This window comes from Chionomys nivalis, chromosome 26, assembly GCF_950005125.1.
Source record: "Chionomys nivalis chromosome 26, mChiNiv1.1, whole genome shotgun sequence".
NCBI lineage: Eukaryota > Metazoa > Chordata > Mammalia > Rodentia > Cricetidae > Chionomys > Chionomys nivalis.
The window spans coordinates 23,825,600-23,844,281 of record NC_080111.1 but is presented as its reverse complement, the minus strand read 5'-3'; the positions used below and the strand labels follow the sequence as shown (position 1 = coordinate 23,844,281).

The 18,682-nt window shown below is 37.3% G+C and overlaps 1 protein-coding gene across 1 annotated transcript in view; it reads left to right on the top strand.

Moving 5' to 3' along the window:
• The first annotated feature begins 274 nt into the window (after nt 1–274).
• Nucleotides 275–18,682, top strand: part of Sema3a (semaphorin 3A) — a 305,296-nt gene continuing 286,888 nt past the window's right edge. The window contains exon 1 of the mRNA XM_057758648.1: nt 275–333. The gene's annotated coding sequence lies outside the window, so the exon portion shown is untranslated. The remainder of the gene's footprint in view (nt 334–18,682) is intronic.

Below are 18,682 nucleotides of genomic sequence, written 5' to 3'. Positions count from 1 at the left end.
AACACAAGGGATTTCAATCTGCTCAGCGAATATAAGTTGTTAACTTGCTCTCTGGAAGCAGAGTGGGTGATGGCTGGAGTTGATGCCTGCCTCATATAGCACTTTTCTAGTATTACCACCTTGCTTTCCTATTAAAGAGATGTAGGTAGTTCAAGGTATTTCAAGGTGACTTTTGGCTTTGAGAGATCTCTATTTAAGATAAGTAAATGTTGAATTTAGACTGAATTCTAACAATGACCATGTCTATTTTTGTAGGAACTTAAAATGTTCAGCATCTTAAAGTAACAAGTTGGACTGAGGAAATGTGTCTCAGGCAGTAAGAACTTAAAGGAGGTAAGATTCTTTTTAAATAAATGTTTTTACATATTAAAATTCTCATAAAAATTGAGATATGCTGATACATATCTTTGCAGGTAATTTAGAAGATACATTTTATAAGAGCACTTTATTTTGTCACCAGATACTCTCCTTTGGGATGATTTGGACATTTGAGAGAGTTCTAATATTTTAAGAAAACACATTATAGGAAGGCTGCATTTCAGTTTGGAATAAATACCACAGAATAGATTGCTGCCATTTTTTAATAAAAGGATTAATAAATCCTCATGCTTAGGAATTTCCCTAGGTTGGCCACTTTCCCAGGGGTTTCCTAACAGAGGAGGCTGGTGTGTAGGCAGATTGCCATTCAGAAGAAGCCTTTGGCTAGCCTGCCCTTTCTGCATTTCCTGGGGCACATATGGTTACTATCAGTCAGAACCTATCCAAAGACAGCAGGGCCAAGCACAAGGGAGCTAGTATGTTTCTACTGTTATCTTCATTTGCACCAAAGATCTGAAACTGAGCTATCTTCCTTAAATCAAACCTCAGTCAGCAGCCCAGAATGTGGACACCCTGGTTATTTGAGTCCATTCAGCATCTTTTCAAAGTCCATTTCTAGTATAAAGTCAGGAGCCAGTTTAGCAGTACTAATCTTGTGATTCTGCTTCCTGCATGTGTCTATTGAAAGAATGGAGAGAATGAACAAAGGAATTTAACAGTATGTGTGGATAAATGTGAGTGATGGTGTGTGGGGCCGGAAAGGAGAAAATGAAACACGGACTTTATGTATGCTTCTTTCTTACCTTAAGGACCACTGAGTAAAATTAATTCATAAATTAAATTTTGATTTTTAAGTATCTAATTTTATTGGATTTCTTTGGATTTATTATTCTTAATGTGAACAAATTAAACTTCCTTATGTATTTCATACTAATACAATAATGTAAGACTCTGTTTGTGAAGCCAGTGTTTAAATGGCTATGTAAAAAGCCTCTTCCATCAGCAACATGTTTGCCATGCAAGGTCCAGATTCACTAAATCACGATGTATGTTAAAATTGGTACACCTGTAGAAATTTTGAATTCTCTTACTCAGATTATAATATTTAGTATTGCCAGAACAGTATTAACTATACACAAGTATATGAGTTTACAAACCCATTGTTAGAATGATCTCCTTTTCAGCACCCTTTCTTAGTACTAATTGCCTCGATGCTGTTTTTGAGGAGGTTTGTGGAGGTGCCATACTCACCAAGATCAAACATTCAATTCCATTTTACCAAATTGTCAGTCCATGACTCTCTGATTATAATATCTTCAAAAGTCACAGATTCAGAGGGAATATACTAAAGATGCAATTGTCAGGCATGACTTAGATGGCAATCCACATTCGTGAAAGGTAAAATTGCAGTGTTGTGTGGTTTGAGTGCCTGTCATTGTTGTCTTGTAGTGTTGCCTCAATTATGGAGCAAATATCTAAGAATGAGATCATAAACGTCAACAGCACGTATCTATGAGTTTCACATCACTAAATATAATAATGTACATTATTGGCTTGAAAGGAGCAGAGAGAACAAAGTCAACTTATGAGTATCTGTAAAAGTCAAAGTATCAAAATATGACAAAAGTGTTTTGAATTATCTCCCAAATATTAAAATATAATAGAGATCATGCAAACCTGAATTTATGCCCTCATGTTTGAACTATTATAAATATATACAAACCAGTATACACATGTATACATTGTGTGGAAAATCTGGTCTGCTCATCTAAAGGTGGGAGTTATGTGGTCTTCATTTTATCTATCCTTTCCCTCAACGCCCTTCTTAAAAATTACAGAAAAATATATGTACTTATCATGTATAATTCAGTATTTTCCTATGTATAGATAATCCACATTTTATATATTTTACCACTTATGGTTGCTTTTATTATATTAATACTCACTTAATACCTATTGATGTAGTTTTCTGAAGAAAACAATAAATGTATTCGCTTTTACTTAACAGCTCCCTGAATGTTTTTTCTTATATAGATTAGACTTCTCTAATAAAACATAATAGAATGAAAACTTGAGGGAGCCTCTCTTTTTTAACAACACAGGCAAAGCTAGAGACAAGTAAATCTCTTAAATCAAGTAAGAGAGGCACAAAAAGACAAATTCTTCATGGTTTCATTTATATAAAATACGAAAACATGTATCTCATGAGTATAATAATCATTGCTAGAGGTGAAGAAGTTAGGCAATGGATTTAAAAAGTTGAGTTATGAAATTTTGAACAGAAGTAATCTGAAGGGGATTATTGGTGTTACCAATAGTTATGAAAGTTTTATTTAAATATTTAAGGATAGATGGATGACATATTTTGCAGGCTCAAATATTTCTATTGTTGAGAAATACATGTGTTTGAATAAAGTAAACAAGGTAAGATCCATGATGCTTTTTAATACATATTTCCTGAATGCAAGAATAGTTCTGGCTCTATGTTTTCTAAGATGTGTTTGATGTGTTTGATAAATTCTACAGTTATTATATTCTAATATCTTAATATAAAGATGTTGAGTACTCACTCAGGAAGGACAAAGTCATCACAGAGTCTATAGATGAGAGAAGGAAGCCCTGATCTGAGAAGCAAGAAAAAATACAACTCCATATCACTTCAGAAGGAAAATTAAAAATGTGTGGGTGTGCGGGGAAGGTGTAATCACAATGCTGAGATGAGCGATGGTGTGCAATGGCCCTTGGGGTCAAGATTAAAAGTCCTCATTTTCAGTTCATTCCATCCAGCTCCCCACTCTCCAAGACACACTCTGATCTCTGCATCCTTTCAGAAAAGAGCAAACCTCCAAGAAAAGACTACCAAATAGGATAAAATGAGATAATTAGACAAGGGAAAAACCTTAGTGTCAATAGTTGGACAAGGCAACTCAATAAGAGGAAAAGAGTCCCAAAAGCAAGCAAAAGCATCAGAGACACCGCTGTTCCCACTATTAGGTTTCCCACCAGAATGCCAACCTAACAGTCATAGCATATACAAGAGAACATGGTGCACCCAACGCAGACTTGCTGCTTCAGTCTCTGTGACCCCATGTGAGCCTTGCTAGGTTGATTATCAGAGCCGTGTTCTCCTGGTGTCCTCTATTCCTTCTGACTCCTATAACCTTTCTGCCCCTCTTCTGTAGGATTCCTCTAACCCCAAGAAGAGGGACCTGATGGAGATCTCTAACTTTGACTTTCTCTCTGCATATTGTCTGGCTGAAGGTCTCTGTACCTACTCCCTTCTGTTGTTGCAATAAGGCTTCTTGTTCGTTTCCCAGCTGCCCAGCCTTGAAATAACCAATCAGAAACTATATTAATTAAATCACTGATTGGCCTATTAGCTCGAGCTTCTTATTTGCTAACTCTTACATCTTTAACCTATCTCTATTAATCTGAAGTCATGGCCTACCAGCAAAATTTCAGCACGTCTGTCTCCAGCAGTGGCTCTATGACTTCTCTCTTACTTCACCCTTCTTTCTCCCAGCATTCACTTTAGTTTTCCCTACCTAGCTAAATTCTTCCCTGCTGTAGGTCTAAAGCAATTTCTTTATTCACCAATGGTATTCACAGCATAAACAGGAGAATCCCACATCAATCTGTTGTCAGAGGAAGACTTTTGGATAACAACTGAAAATGCCTCTGATCTATGAGTATAACAGAATATCATTTCATTTTTCCCTTCCTTCCTTCCTTCCTTCCTTCCTTCCTTCCTTCCTGCCTTCCTTCCTTCCTTCCTTTCTTCATTCCTTTCTTCTTTAGTCAATCATGTTTGGGTTTATCTTAGTTCTGTAGGCTATTCAGTCTCTGGTTTATGGCCATCCAAGCAGTATAGGGCATGGGCTCCCTCTTGTGCTGTGGCCCTCAAGAAGTTAAACACATTGATTGATAACTCACACACATTCTGTGCCTCCATTACCCAAGCACAACTTGAGGCAGGACAGATTGTAGGTGGAAGGTTTTTGGATCTGGGTTGGTGTCCAGGTTTCTCTTTCCATAGGAGTACCTTTCTGAACCAGAGACAAGAATGTAGGTGTGTAGGTACCATTCAGGCACCAACTTAACCTCTCTACGTCCACAGAGCTGTGTGGATGTTGTTGTCAGCAATAGGGCTCCTCTGTCAATTTTCAGGGAGAAACACTTCCTTGTAGCATGAGCCTGGGTTGTTTAGGAATCACTATAGGAACCCTGCAGCCAACTACTCAATCAAATGTAACACATTCCCACCAGAGGAAGCTTTTTCCTGTCTACAGAAGATGGCCAAATCAGGCTCCCTATCCTTCATTACTAGGAGTCCTAATTGTCACCTTCATAGATTCCTAGAAGTTTCCACTAAGTTAAGTTTCCACCCCCAATGTTCCCCAATTCCAGCTGTCTCCTCAAACTCTCTGCCTTCATCCTGCTCCCCTCCACACACCTGCTCCTTCCTGTTCCTTTCACTTTATGCCCCAAGTCTACCCATAAAATTTTCCCCTTCCAAGTGAGGTCTGTGCATCCCCACTCCAGCATATTTTTAATATTATTCACTTAGCATCAGTATTTAGAAATGCATATACCTGTGTGTATGAGGATCTTACTTTTATTGCTAATATTTATTCTGCCAAGTTGTTATAATAAAATTATTGTTTTCCAATCTAGTGTTAGTTGATGATCAGTTTTATTTTGAGTGTTTGTAAATTAATTTTCTATAAATTATTGCAGATATATCTTTTAGTGGGTGTGTATCTGTTTCTCTTGGAGAAAGATCCCTTAGAATACAAAGGGCAGTTCCCAGAAAAAGGACTGGTAGTTGAGAAACAGACAAAATGTTTTAGTGAGTGTTCTTGATGGTTTGTTTGGTAAACATAACAAGACAAAGGCAACTTAAGAAGGTAAAGGCTTATTTCAGCACAGTTTGTCATGGTGGGGAAACATGGTTACAAGAGGTGGAGGCTGGTGTTCTTTCCCCTGGTGTACATAATCAGGAAGCGGGGTGTTGTGAATGCTCCCGTTCAACTAGCTTCTCCCAAGGCGGAGGGATGAATGGTGCTGCCCACATTTAGAATGAACCCTCCCACCTTGATTAATCAAGATCATCCCTCATAGGCACGCCTGATGGTTGCCTCCTAGTGATTTTAGATCCTGTCATTTTGATAACCAATAGTAAGCATCGCATTGTTCAGCACAGTTCCTCTTCACAGAAAGAATAGTGCTTTTATAGATGATTAGATTCCGGATGCTTTGCGTTTTTCTTTAGATCCGCTGGGGTTTGCTTGTTTATTCACTTATTTTTGTTTGTTCGTTTCTGGATTTCCTGCCTATAGCATCTGACAAATTCTCTTCCTATTGTTAGAAAATTGTATCTCTCTTTGATTATGAAAATTTCTGCTTCTCATACTCTGTAGATGCTTTAAGGATTCTCATGCATTTAGACTCTGGGTATCTTCTTGCTGACTTGGCACTTTAATCATTATGAATATTTGTTTTATCTATGGTAATGCTTTTCACGTATACATATTCTAGGATATATGTTCCTTTACTTTCTAATGTTGTGATAAGCCCCATTAGCAAAAGCAATTAGAGAGGCAAGGACTTAATTCAGTGTTCAGTTGTGGTGCCTCATGAAGTGAGTCAGGGTAAACAACTCAAGCAAGAAGGTAGAAGCAGAAATTGAGCAGAAGCCTGGAGGCAATAGATTACTCATCCTGTTCTATCTCTGTGACCCAAGAGTCCTAAACCCCTTGACATTAACTTAATATCTTCATTAATTTTTGGTTATATCTAACTCCATTTTGTATTCTCAATGTTTTCCTTAATGAATTTTTTTCTTTTCTTAGCCTTTCAAATTTTCTATTTAAATTATCATTTTCCTAGTCTTACGTCCCAACAATTCCATATGGTTGTATGTTTATTTGTCTTGTAGCCTGTTGGCTTGCTTGGTTGATTTTAATATAACAAATATATCTAGAGAATGTGGATCGTACTTTCTCGCATTCTGTATTTTCCTCATTGCCTTCGTCTCCTACAAGTTTTTAGTGATTGATTTCATGTGTTGTTTTTTGCCATTATTATTTTTCTTAACTGATTTCCATGTGTCAAGTCATTTCATGGTAGACATTGGTGCTGATGAATGAGATACCAGAGCAGGTTTGTAATTGCTCCTAAGGCTGGAAATGAGATTGATGTTAAAATGGATTAGAGGTTGTGTTGTAGATTATTACACTGAAAATGTTCACTGTGGACCCCGAACGATACATATAGAATGCTTTATCCAGTAACTTCAGGTTTCTCCGGTAGCATGCACGGATGCAGTGTCTGACTGTTGTTAACATTTTTGGAGCAATCTAAGGACGTTGATATTTTCATAGCAATTCCTATGTCTTCCAGTAGGATTTTCATGCAGTGCTAATCAACTCTCCATGTCATTAGTTATAATTGTCTTGCTTATCCTAAGTTTGCCAACTCCCCTTCTCTACATAAATTGATTTCATGGTAATTTGTCATTCTCTAAAGTTCTGGCAGTGTTCTAGTCTTATGATTGCTTTTTTATCATTCTCTTGAACTTAGAGAATGAATAGATTTCTCTTTGCTATTATACTCTGCTATCCCTTCCGCTGGGGTTAAGGGAGGCAGAGGAAACTTGTCTGGTTTAATTAGAATTTGCCTGATATTCTTAACAAATAATCAAGTACATTTTACTTAGCCCTGCTTCTCTGCAGTATTATTATAAATGAAGACAATGTGTATCCACAGATCTGATGGGGATAGAAACTCCCCCATCTACTTTTCAGAAACAGATGTCTAAAGTGACAATGGTTAATATGTCTTTCCTCTTTTGTTACCAATTTTTAAGGATCATTTTATATAACTATTGGCACCTATACTGCCGTAAGAGACAGAAAACTACATCTGTCTGCTTTAATTCAAGTTAAGTTGTTTTAGTAAGAAGTTGACGGAGGAAGGTTTGGACATTGTTGGCTGAAATGATGCTTTGGGATGATCTGCAGAGTTCATTACTCATGTTATTTCTGTTCTACTATTACGGCAGGTAATTGACTATGGTTTAAGTGGGAGTATAGACTAAAATTCAGTTGCAGTTCATCTGGGTTTCATCAAAACTATATCCCTATTGGGCCACAACTGGCCTTTGAAACAATTTATGTCTACAAGTACTACCCAGATTCACTGGGGAATTGCCTGAGGTCCGAGGCAGTTGCCATGGAAACAGCCCCAGTCCTTTCTTCTTCTGTAATTGCTTTACAGAATTTAACGAGAAATGAATGTAACAATAAAGAAAGAAGTATAACGAAATAATGTATTTGTAATACTTGTATTTGCAGAATGTTGTCGATAAATCCATGTTCTGAATGTAACCATTGAAACTACACTTCAAAAGTTAGGACTTAAAACCTCACTTTTTAAGGACCCCTTGTTTTACTTCATTCTAAATATGTGGGTACCAGTTATCTTGAGCTTCCGTCATCAAGTTAATTTTTGTTGTTGTTTCAAAGTTGCAAGATAAAAATTTCGCACCAAACCATAGAATTATTTTTTCACAAAGAGACTGGATTTCAGAGGAAACCTCTAAATATGCTACATTTTAATTATTCTTTCTCAAACATGATTAGATATTCTCAAAAAAGACTATGGGATTATATTCAGAAAATGTCCTTACTGAACAGCACGGCTATGAAACTGGCACCACTTTTTGAAGTAAGTGACTTTAAAGAGTATTATACTGTTCAACTGTGACCCTTTAAAACATAAATTTCAATATCAACCTGGAAAGCAACATTAGTAGTAGAATCTAAAATAAAGGTCCCTTAACATCTATTAGGACGCTAAGAACTATAGGTTCCTCAGAATTTCAAATTCTCTTTGTATATTGAATGTGAAGCTATTGCAAGGAAACATATGTAAAATACAAAGATAAATAAAACAACGACATGCACAATCATAAAATCACAAGACATCAAGACATTATGGCTCACATGAGCAATGCCAATTATAGTTTTATAATTTAATTATGATCATAACTAGCCTCGTTGAGCAGACAGAATCCCTCATACAATGAAAGCTACATATATATTCAAGCATTTACATGTGTGTACTAGATAGCATGAAAGTATTCTTTCAACCCTTCCTATTACTCCCAATTATTTCTTAAGGATTAGAAGAATAAATTGCTTGAAGTTGTCATTTAAAAGAGGGGTAGGGTAGTTGGATGGATATGTGGTTCCATTGTGAGATTATTTCAACTGGACTACCTTATTAATCAATATGAACTTTTCCCCCATACCACCCAACTCTATTCAAATTCTGGGCCTCACCTAAATATGTCTTATGAAAATATCAGCACTTTTTAATTCTCGGCACATGTACAATACTGCTTAATGTATGACTTGCAAATTCTGTGCCATTTGGGAACTGAAATTCTGTTCATTAGCATTTCATTCACTAGTAATTGCTCAGTTAACATACTGGTTATTCTATTAGACATAATTTTTTTAAAATGTCATATCCTGTGCTTACTTATATAATTTCTTATGATTTCTAATAATAAATGAGAATACTTGTCTAAAAAAATGACTTTGACAAGTATCTATAGACTTTAGTATCAAACCCAAGAATGCATGAGAATGTCTATTGACATTACTTTAACACATGTTCATTGGTTTTCTTTCCCTCATAATCATAAAAAAGTCTTAATTACATCTTAAAGCACAACATAGAAGATTTGACATACTACAGAAAGAAGGAGGTAAGAGTATCCAAGTATATAATTGCTACATTTTATATATTAGTCTCTTTTTACTAAATAAATGAAAATTAGTGCTGAAATATTATTTAGAGAAAATTATTCACAATCCATGTAAGTATAGAGAAAAAAGAAATAAGAAAGGCAAACTGATTTGTCCCATATCACGTACTGAAGCAAGCAATATATGGAAATAAAAATGTTGAGCCTAGTGAGACTGATTATTTTCCCTTACTAGGAGCATGTGGTATTCATTCCCAATATTTTCCAAATTTTAAAATGTATCCTTTTGAAAAAATTTGCCCCAGGCAGAAGATAAATTATGACATTTACATTCTGTGAATGAAGTAAATCTTTACCTTGACTTCATGGTTGACCACAAAGAGTCAGTCGACAAAAGTAATGACCCTAATGCCACTCATCCAACAAAAATGATACTGTCAGCATTTTGACGAATTTATATTTTGAATTAAGAGACCACCAAGACACAGCAATATTCTAGACCAACTGCTAGTCTAGACTTTGATGCTAGACAGAGGTGCCTCCTGAGTGAAGTCCTTCCACATCCCGCAGGCTAAGAGAACACACATCTGAGACGCGTTAGTTGAAATTCCACTCAACTATTGATTGCCAAGTTTGCATGGAATGATCAGAGTAGAAACATAAAGAAGCTAAGGAAAACTTCACAGTAAAATCCACAGCCGACAGACAGGGCCCACAGAACAGAGAGGAAAAAGAAAATTTCTCCCCATGCTCCATTCACCATTTGAAACTTAAAGTTCACCTATTTTCAACAGGGGCATCAGGGAAGCCAGAAAGGAGTTTTGAGACTAAGCATCATTCTGTGGGGCACAAATAGCTACACATGTTATTCCTTCTCTGGAAGTTTGAGTGGACAGAGAAGAGGAAAGTTTGCTGGTGATATATTCTTTTTATTATTCATTTTCTGAATATTTCAAATACTCCAGGTAGTATGGTTAATTATTAGAATAAAACGCTTACTGTAAATCAAAAGAATGCCATCATAGGAACTGAACTCTAAAATTTTCAGTACAATGTGTTAAGACTGAAAATGGTGGAGCGCCCGCATCTCAGCCTTCACTTTGCTTTAACAGACCATCAGTCAACTGCTCTTTAATCTCATTAGTTGCAAAAATAGACAAATAAGATAATGTAAAACTGACTAAAACAAGTATGGAATAGTTGCATATCAAACTACACATACAGAGAGCGTATGGAAATTGCTTAGTGGGTATATTTTAAAATTTTATTGGGTCCGAATGTTTTTCTGCATGCATGCACACATACTGCTTGCATGTCTCATGCCCTGGAAGGTCAGAAAGGGCAGCAGAGTCTTTGCAATTGGAGGTACCTATCACTGTGAACCAACATGTGAATGCTGGTATGTGAACTCAGGTCCTCTGATAGAGGAACAAATGATCTTAACCACTGAGACATTTCTTGAACTCTTAATATTTTTACTAATAAAGAGATATTTCTTGATCAAATTGGCATTTATAATGAAGGAACTTGTTGTCTTCCATGATTCTTTGAAATGAGTGCATTCTGGATGGAAGGAATTCATGCAACAATTCTTAAGAAATTATCAAGAAATGTGCTAAAACGAAAGACATAATTTTACTAAAATAATGTCAGTAAGGACAAGAGTATCATCTCTTTCAGAGTTCTTATGATGTACATCATTGGTGAAGAGTTAAGCAATGTGATTTGAAACTAAATTGTCAAATACTATGTATTACTTTAAAGTATTTTTCAGAGAGTTATTCATTTTACTGCAGATTCCTTTATGACGTATATTTTCTCCAAAGGACACTTCCCTAAGAAGTATTATGATGCTCCTGTGAGGCTGCGCTTTCTAACAAAACTTAATCCACTCAATGCACGATATAAAATGTGTGTATATTTCCCTTGATGTGCTGACAGGTGTGGTACAAAATAGGAAAGCTATTGTTGACTTTGGAAACCTGAGGCAGAAATGATAGAATTAGTTGAAGGGTGGAGTTAATTTTTACCTATAGTTGTCTGGTGTCTGGTTTTCTTTGAATATATAATGTATTTTGAAATTCATAAAGTAATATTAAAACAATAAAGAGATGATGCACCTGATAAAGTTTTCACTTCTCTCTGCGGTTTATACACTTCTCGCACTCCCCCCATCCGCTTGCACAGGCAATCACTCTTGATACTGTTTTTAAACACGAGGTTTTTAAAAACAGAAACAGAAATATTCTTTTTCACCTGCTCCTTGTCTTGTTCACCCTGCCTACTATCAGGTAAGTTAGAGTGGATAGTGTTTCCTCTACAAATGAATTGCATTTCTCTGGCCTACAAGCTACTAAAAACCCGTTGATTAGCATGCAGAAGGAAGCCCTGGCATGCGTGCACCATTCGAAAGCAAGTGTGAGAAAGCAGCCCCAAGGCCTTTGAGAAGATGGGCTTTCAGAACACTGAAGTGCTGCTACTGGCTCTGAATAGGCAATTATGCCAGCCCATTGCACAGGGCACTGTGGATTACACAGCCATGATGGTGCTCCCCAACAGCCATTGGTCCAGATGTTTAAATTCTGATTATGCCCGACTTGGAAACCTTCGAAAATATACGCTTTAATTATAGACATGGAAATAATTACTTCTCTTCCTCATCCATCACCCTGCCATGGCTGAGATTTTTCTAACTAGGGCTTTGTTTGGTGCATTTGTAAACATACATTCTATGATTTTGCTGCAAACACATCCCAATTACTGCTTGTATATAATTTACTCCATGAAATATGTAAATGATATCTCCACATATTTATTAATATATTCACCAATTAGAGTTCATCTAGCTGGCCAACATGAAACAATTTCATAGAATAGGACAAGATATTTTCCAAACTGTAAGTAGCTATGAACCATGTAATAAATTGTTGAACCTAATAATAAATATGTCAAGGCTTCAGCACTTAGAGCGTATGGCTGTCTTCTAAAGGACGGAGCTGCAGTGGTATGTTAATACATCCTTTGTGAGTTCATTCCTCGAGCCACTGGCCTTCACGGACTATAGTGCCATTAGTGGCAGCCTCTCTGACAAGGTTTGATGAGGGTAATTAGCAGTCCAGTCTGTGAGCTCTGATGCTGTGTCCTCTGTCACTACGTTTCCACTTCGTGTGCTTTCCATTAGACAACACACTGAGTGCAACTTCTGTCGTTCATAGTAACCGTTTGTCTTTCTCACTTCCAATTTTAGTTTGATCCACTGGAGTCATTAGACAGTACCCAGATTATTTCTCAAGGAATTGTGACATATTGTGATGACGGATTGTTTAATAGAGTCAGAGATTCAGTATAATTCACTTCTGAGTCAGTTATTTGAAATGAAATAGTCACAATGTATAGCAGCAGCCTTTCCAGTTAGAACCAAGTGTTACCTTCCAGTTGGTTCTTCTTCTTGCCCATTTTGCGCCTTCCAAATTAACCCTGACAATTAGACAGCATTTAACACGCATCGTGTTTGTCTTCGCAGGCGTGGAGACACCTAAGGTGACTAAGAATGGCGAAAAGAGTCTCTATTTGGTAAAGAACTGAAAAGAATAGAAAATGAGGAGTGATTCTGCTTGTTGGCTGAGTGGTTAGCGTTAGATAAGCGGATTTGTAGTGAGGTCATCAGTCACAATTGGATGGTAATTTGAAAATGGATTAGCTTAGAAGTAGCAATTTCTGCCCGATGGGTTTCAGTGAAAGAGCCTGCCTAATTCTGTAAGAGACCTCATAAACTGGCAGAGATCAATGCCTACCTAATGTGGCATTATGCACTGGGCACACTCCAGTGATTACAGCACAGCTGTGGCTGGCTTTTCCTCGCTACTTCTTTAACACTTGCACGGCAGGTGCCCCGCATAACTATTTGCCCCAAAAGAATAAACTTGTTAGAGAATTAAATGGACTGGCTTTGCCTCCTAAGTAGCTACTCACTTCTGGCCTAAGCAATGGCCAGTGAGCGGTACTGCTAGCCTGAACCCAGTAATAAATAAAGACTAAGTGATGTCCACGAAGGAAATAGCTTCTCCCATACCTAGGTGGTGTTTTCCTGCTTGGAGAGGCAATGATGTGTCGATCTTGCTTTTGTCGCTTTAAAGAACATGGTAACATAAATTTTCATTTTGAAATGTGTAATGCTTTAAATGTTAGAACTTCATATTAAAATGTATAAGGCAGCAATACATATGTAAGGGTTTTTGTTGTTGTTTAGTATGGAGCGTGTAAATTAGATGTCAGAGGATGAGAAAGAATCAGAGGATGAGAAGGAATTCAGTCAGGCACATTTTAAATAAAATTTGAGCATGAGACATTAGCAATAGTCTTTGTATTCTTTAAAAAATTTCTCACTCTGTGTGTGTGCACGCTTGGGGCACGTGAGCGTGAGCGCACATGCTTGTGCACTTACAGTCACGCACGTGGCCATGCCTTGGTTCATAATGTGCGTATGGGGATTGGAGGACATTTTCTGGGAGTCACTTCTCTTCTTCCACCATATAGGACCTGGAATTTGAACCTCTTTAAATGACAAGCACCTTTACTCTCCGAGCTGTCTTGCCAGCTCCGTATTTGCATTCTTGTGTTCATAAATTTCTATAAATTTCTGTACCAATTACCTGAATAAGACAGGAATGAAAAGTTAGCAGCATCTATGTAGTTGGAAATTCAAATATTTACAGTCAAATAATAAAACTTACCTGTATCTCTAGATAAACAATGATTTTTGTTTGAAAATTTCATCTTGCACCTCATCAATGGATATAACGTGATACAGAATGGAATAATATAAACAACTTTCTGGATTAATGCAACAGTCAGAAAAGAGTCTATATTGAGAATGATTTATGATTAATTACCTGAAATTGGTCTAAATAATATGAGGTATATATTGTGAACTCCCCCCTTGCGCTATAAAATATATGTCCTATTATATATTCAATAACCAAACTTGTTAGGTTTCATTCAACTATCTGCACAATTTTAGATGAAACTGGCATAAATACTATATGATATAATTCTACAGTTAGACAAATAATACTAATGAAATTTGGTTGCAAAATAAAAGATTTCCAGTCCCCAATTAGTTTGCAATCTACATTTTCAAAATTCTTTTTAAAAGGGGTTATTCATCCAATAACTTTCTGACCTACAATCCCAAAAGCAACAGATATCTTGAAATTACCGGTAAAAATCAGACTTCTCCAAGGGAAGAGAAGAAACCATTGGAATGCAGGCAGGCTGAGGATAAAAAGGTGTTTTGAGACTTTCTGTGACCTCAGTGTGCATACAAAAACCGAATTTGAGCTACATATGTAGCTCAGTTGATAGATGTATGCTTATCAGGCATGAAGCCCTGTCTTTGACACCAGTCTCTGTATGAAGCCAAGCCAAGTGCATGTCTGTGATTTAAAGGCTTGTGAGGTAGCAGGAGGAGAATAAAAATTTCAAAGTCATCCATGTCTACAGAAATAGCTTCAAGCCAGCCTGGACTACATGATAAACAATATCCAAAAATATCAAAACAGGACATAAAATAAATTGGTTAGACTAATTCTCTGTCCTAACTAATTTTTAGTGACAGAAATTAATTCACCAGTCATATTTGAGCAAAGCGGATAAGACAAATTTTGAATAATTTAAAGATTTACGATTAGTAAAGTTACTTTGTCTTTACCTAAAAATTGTGTGTGTGTGTGTGAGTGAAATATAGGAAAATGAATCCTAACTTTGCCTATACATGTGGAGCAGTGGCTGATTCTAAAACAGGTGTATGCTGTAATGAAGGCAAATATTGTGAACATCACATTTATATAGTTCAGCACTGAACAGTACTATTATCATTTGTATACCTTATAAAAAGTTTAATAACCTTTTTCTGTATGGTACTAGAACTATCCAATGCTGACGAGCCGTAAAGGCACACACGAGTTTGCAGTGGTCATGACAAGCCTCTTGTGAGCAAGCAGCATTTAGTGGGCCCCGGAGTTTCTTAATACAGTGGCCCCAGGACAGAGCATTAGTTGTGCTGGATCTCTTTATACACACTAACACAAACCTGAAATAAAAAGGATTGGTTTGGGCTCTGTTTCTTTCTCCTTTTCTTTTCTTCTTATTCTATTTTCATTTGTTCAATTTTTTAAAGCATCTTATGTAGCTGCTGCTGGCCTTCAATTCACTGTATAGCTGAGGATAACCTTGAATTCCTGTTCCTCCTCTCTCTAACTCATAAGTCTGGATATTACAGTTTTATAGAACAGTGGCCCGGTTTGGGTGGTAACATATTTTTATGGGTAAAGAAATCTATAGATTGTGTCCTTTTCAGATTTTAAAATTAGAGGAAAGAGCTATAGACATTTGTAAATAAAATACACTCTACACTGGGGTCTAGGAACTTCAGTTAAAAGGGTAGCGTGCAGTCAGTCATGACCTCTTTACCTATTACAAAATTCTACCCAATTGTCTAGATTATTTTAGCATTATCCAGTGTATATATGTATCAAAATATCACGCGGTATTCCATCTATATGGGCAATTTACAATTAGTGACCGAAACTCACAAGAATGGCACCTGAGATCTTTAGTTAACAGGTCACAGCATTCTAGTTTTTCAAATACAGTGCTCAAAGAAAGCATTCTTCTAAAATTATTGGAAACTAGAGCTAATAGTTCATCTAGGAAACAAGTAAACTTTAGGTTACAAAAAGGATCCCACCGTAAGCAAAGCAAAGATCTCAGTGGATCTGACAAGATGCGGAACGCAGTGGCAGAAATAAAGACCACATTAGGAAGAGACAACTTTAGAGTAAGGGACTTCGTAGGACAAACTCGAGACTGCATCTTTTGGGTGCAGTTTAAAAACAGAGTGATTAAAAATGAGATGGTCAATTTTAAGTTGGTGATTCCGAGGACAGAACCTAGGGTGCTGTTCACACTCAGCAAGTGGCTTTCCTACATAGTTTCCACAGTCCTGCTACTGGTTCTTAAATGGATGAAAACACAATTCTTTACAATGAGAAATCAAGACATGAGTAGCCTATCCAGAACCTCAAAAAGTAGAGTGCAACGGTCAACAATGAGAACACAGGGTAAACGAGGCAAGGGGGAGAGGCCTGGGTGGATCTCCTGCCCTTGCTGTATTCTTTCCCCTCCACTTTGGTTCAGTTTCTCCAACCCCTGTGTCTGTGAGATGGGAGGAAACAAGTTGCCGCTTGACAGAGTTCCTCTGTGGACAAAACAGATAAAGTGAAATCATTTAAGACTCCTATGGGTTAGGCTTTCTCTTGTCTCTCAGACATTTGTATTTTCTGTGTGTTGTTTAACAGATCCTATTATTTTGCTAGATAAGCTGTTTTCAACAATTCTCAAAGTCTTGTTTTTCTAAAGAGGGGTAATATATATATATATATATATATATATATATATATATATATATATATCCCACTCCTTCCTTTATCTGTGCTCTGCATTCCTTCGGGTTCTGGCACTGAGTTCAGTGAAAACTCGAGACGTGAATGAAAGGGTTTGGTTCGGATGGATGTCAAGCCAAAGCCACTACTGATGCCTTAATCTGCTTCAGGTCCTTCTCTTCCTTCCCTTAGAATAAAAATGAAAACTCGATTAGTAGGCATCTTTTTGCTTGGAGTGAAGAGATGAGATGAATTTATAATTTTAAACAAACTTTATATGTGGAATTTGAGGGTTTATGCTATTACACAGCTATTTTTATTCCTTTCCCAAAGAATATTTTGCTATCAAAATCCTTTTCTATGTAGCTTCTTTAATAAGAAACATCTTGTTACAGACAAAATGAAACTCTTAGAAAGCTAAAAAGTAATACAGAAATACAGGCCATATCTTGTATGAGCCTTAGAGCTCTTGATGTCGCCTGTCTTTCTTGGTAAATAGTTGAAGGAGAAATGCTACAATTATTTAATAAATTAGAACTTATGAACTCCTATCGCCATGATTGCATTTTTGAAGAATTCCATTGTGATACAAATTGTCTGTGCCTGTGTGTTTACACACTCCCACATGCTTTTTCTCATGCATACTTGTTACACACATATTACTTCCATTTCCTAGAACAGCCCTTGGCAAGGCTTGAAGTCTGACATTTCCATTTGCCTATGTCGAACGTCTTCCTACAGATTTTTACGCACCTGCTCTATCTTCTGTTTTTAAACAGTGAAGAAAATCTAGTCGTTGCAGATAGAAGCTTGATTGTCTTCTCTGAACTCACTGGGGGCTGTAGGTAAACTATACAAGTGAGGGAAACAAACGGACTGTCGCCGCCACAGCAGAAATAATAAGATAAAACAAAGTGTCCCCACATGGTCCAAACAGACATACAGGAGTCGACCAGTCCAGCAGAATGTGTCCCGTGAGCCCTTCTCCAGCCTGCTGTTTTCCCTGTTGGGAGCCACATGGCTTTGATTCTGAACTAATTGTAAGAAAGCACAAGCCCTGGCTAAGGCTTTCTGAAAGCTGAGTGTCCCCACTGTGCTAAACAGATCCCGAATTTGTGGATCTTTAGGAAACCTTTGCTTGGCGTTTGTCTGGTTTTTATCCTCAGAAACACAATGGACCTATCAGGAAAGAAAAAAAAAAAAGCGGCAATATCTAGAGACCTGAGAGTGAGTTTTGATTGTGAGAAAACTAATGGCCTTCTCCTTCTGACCTTCATTAACCTAGTCGGGAGTTGGGAAAACCACTGAGTTCTAAAGAAACACTACCAAACATGGGCTCAACATTCTACTGAAATCACTTAACACTCTTTAAAAGGGGGATATTTGAGCTGAAAGGCAAGTTTTGTTTTAGATTGTGATGAGTAAAAGGAAATGGAACATTTATATCCCACAAATTGGCAGAAGGTTTTCAGTCCCATACCTGAAATTTTATAAGAAGAGTTCAATGACCTCAATGGTCACCATAGGCAACTAGATTAATGTGAGGCTTCCTGTGTTTTCTGTTTTGTCTGTTTCCTTGCTTTATTTGTTTTCTGTGTATTGTTCTACTACTGTGGTCATTCATTAATATTAACAAAATGGAAATGAAAGGGTAATATAATCCTTAAAAGAAACTGACTTTTGGAGTGATGAGAACCAGGTTGAGTATTTCCTTGAGGGATGGATTCCTCACTGTTCTCCTGCCCCGTGACAGCCTGAAGATTAACACAAACACCTGCTCCTAGACACGCACAAGTGTTGACTTTAAAAGAGACTGGAAAGGTGCTAGGGTTCCCTGTGTGTCAAATGGGCGATGCTCTGGGGATTGTACAACAGCCCAATAGCCTGAGTTCAGATCCCAGAACAAAGATAGAAGCTGAGCACCTGGGCACATGCCTGCAACCTCAGTGCTTCGCAGAGGCAGCGGGAGTGTCTGGGCTCTCCCTAGCCAGCCAGTGTTAACTGAGAGGCAAAAGCTTCAGGATCAGGGAACAATGCAACCTCTAAGGTGGAAGAACGATGCTAAAAGACGTTCTGTTATCCACCTGTGGCCTCCACATGTGCTCTCACGCTGAGTGTGCCCTACACACACACTTGCAGGCGTGTA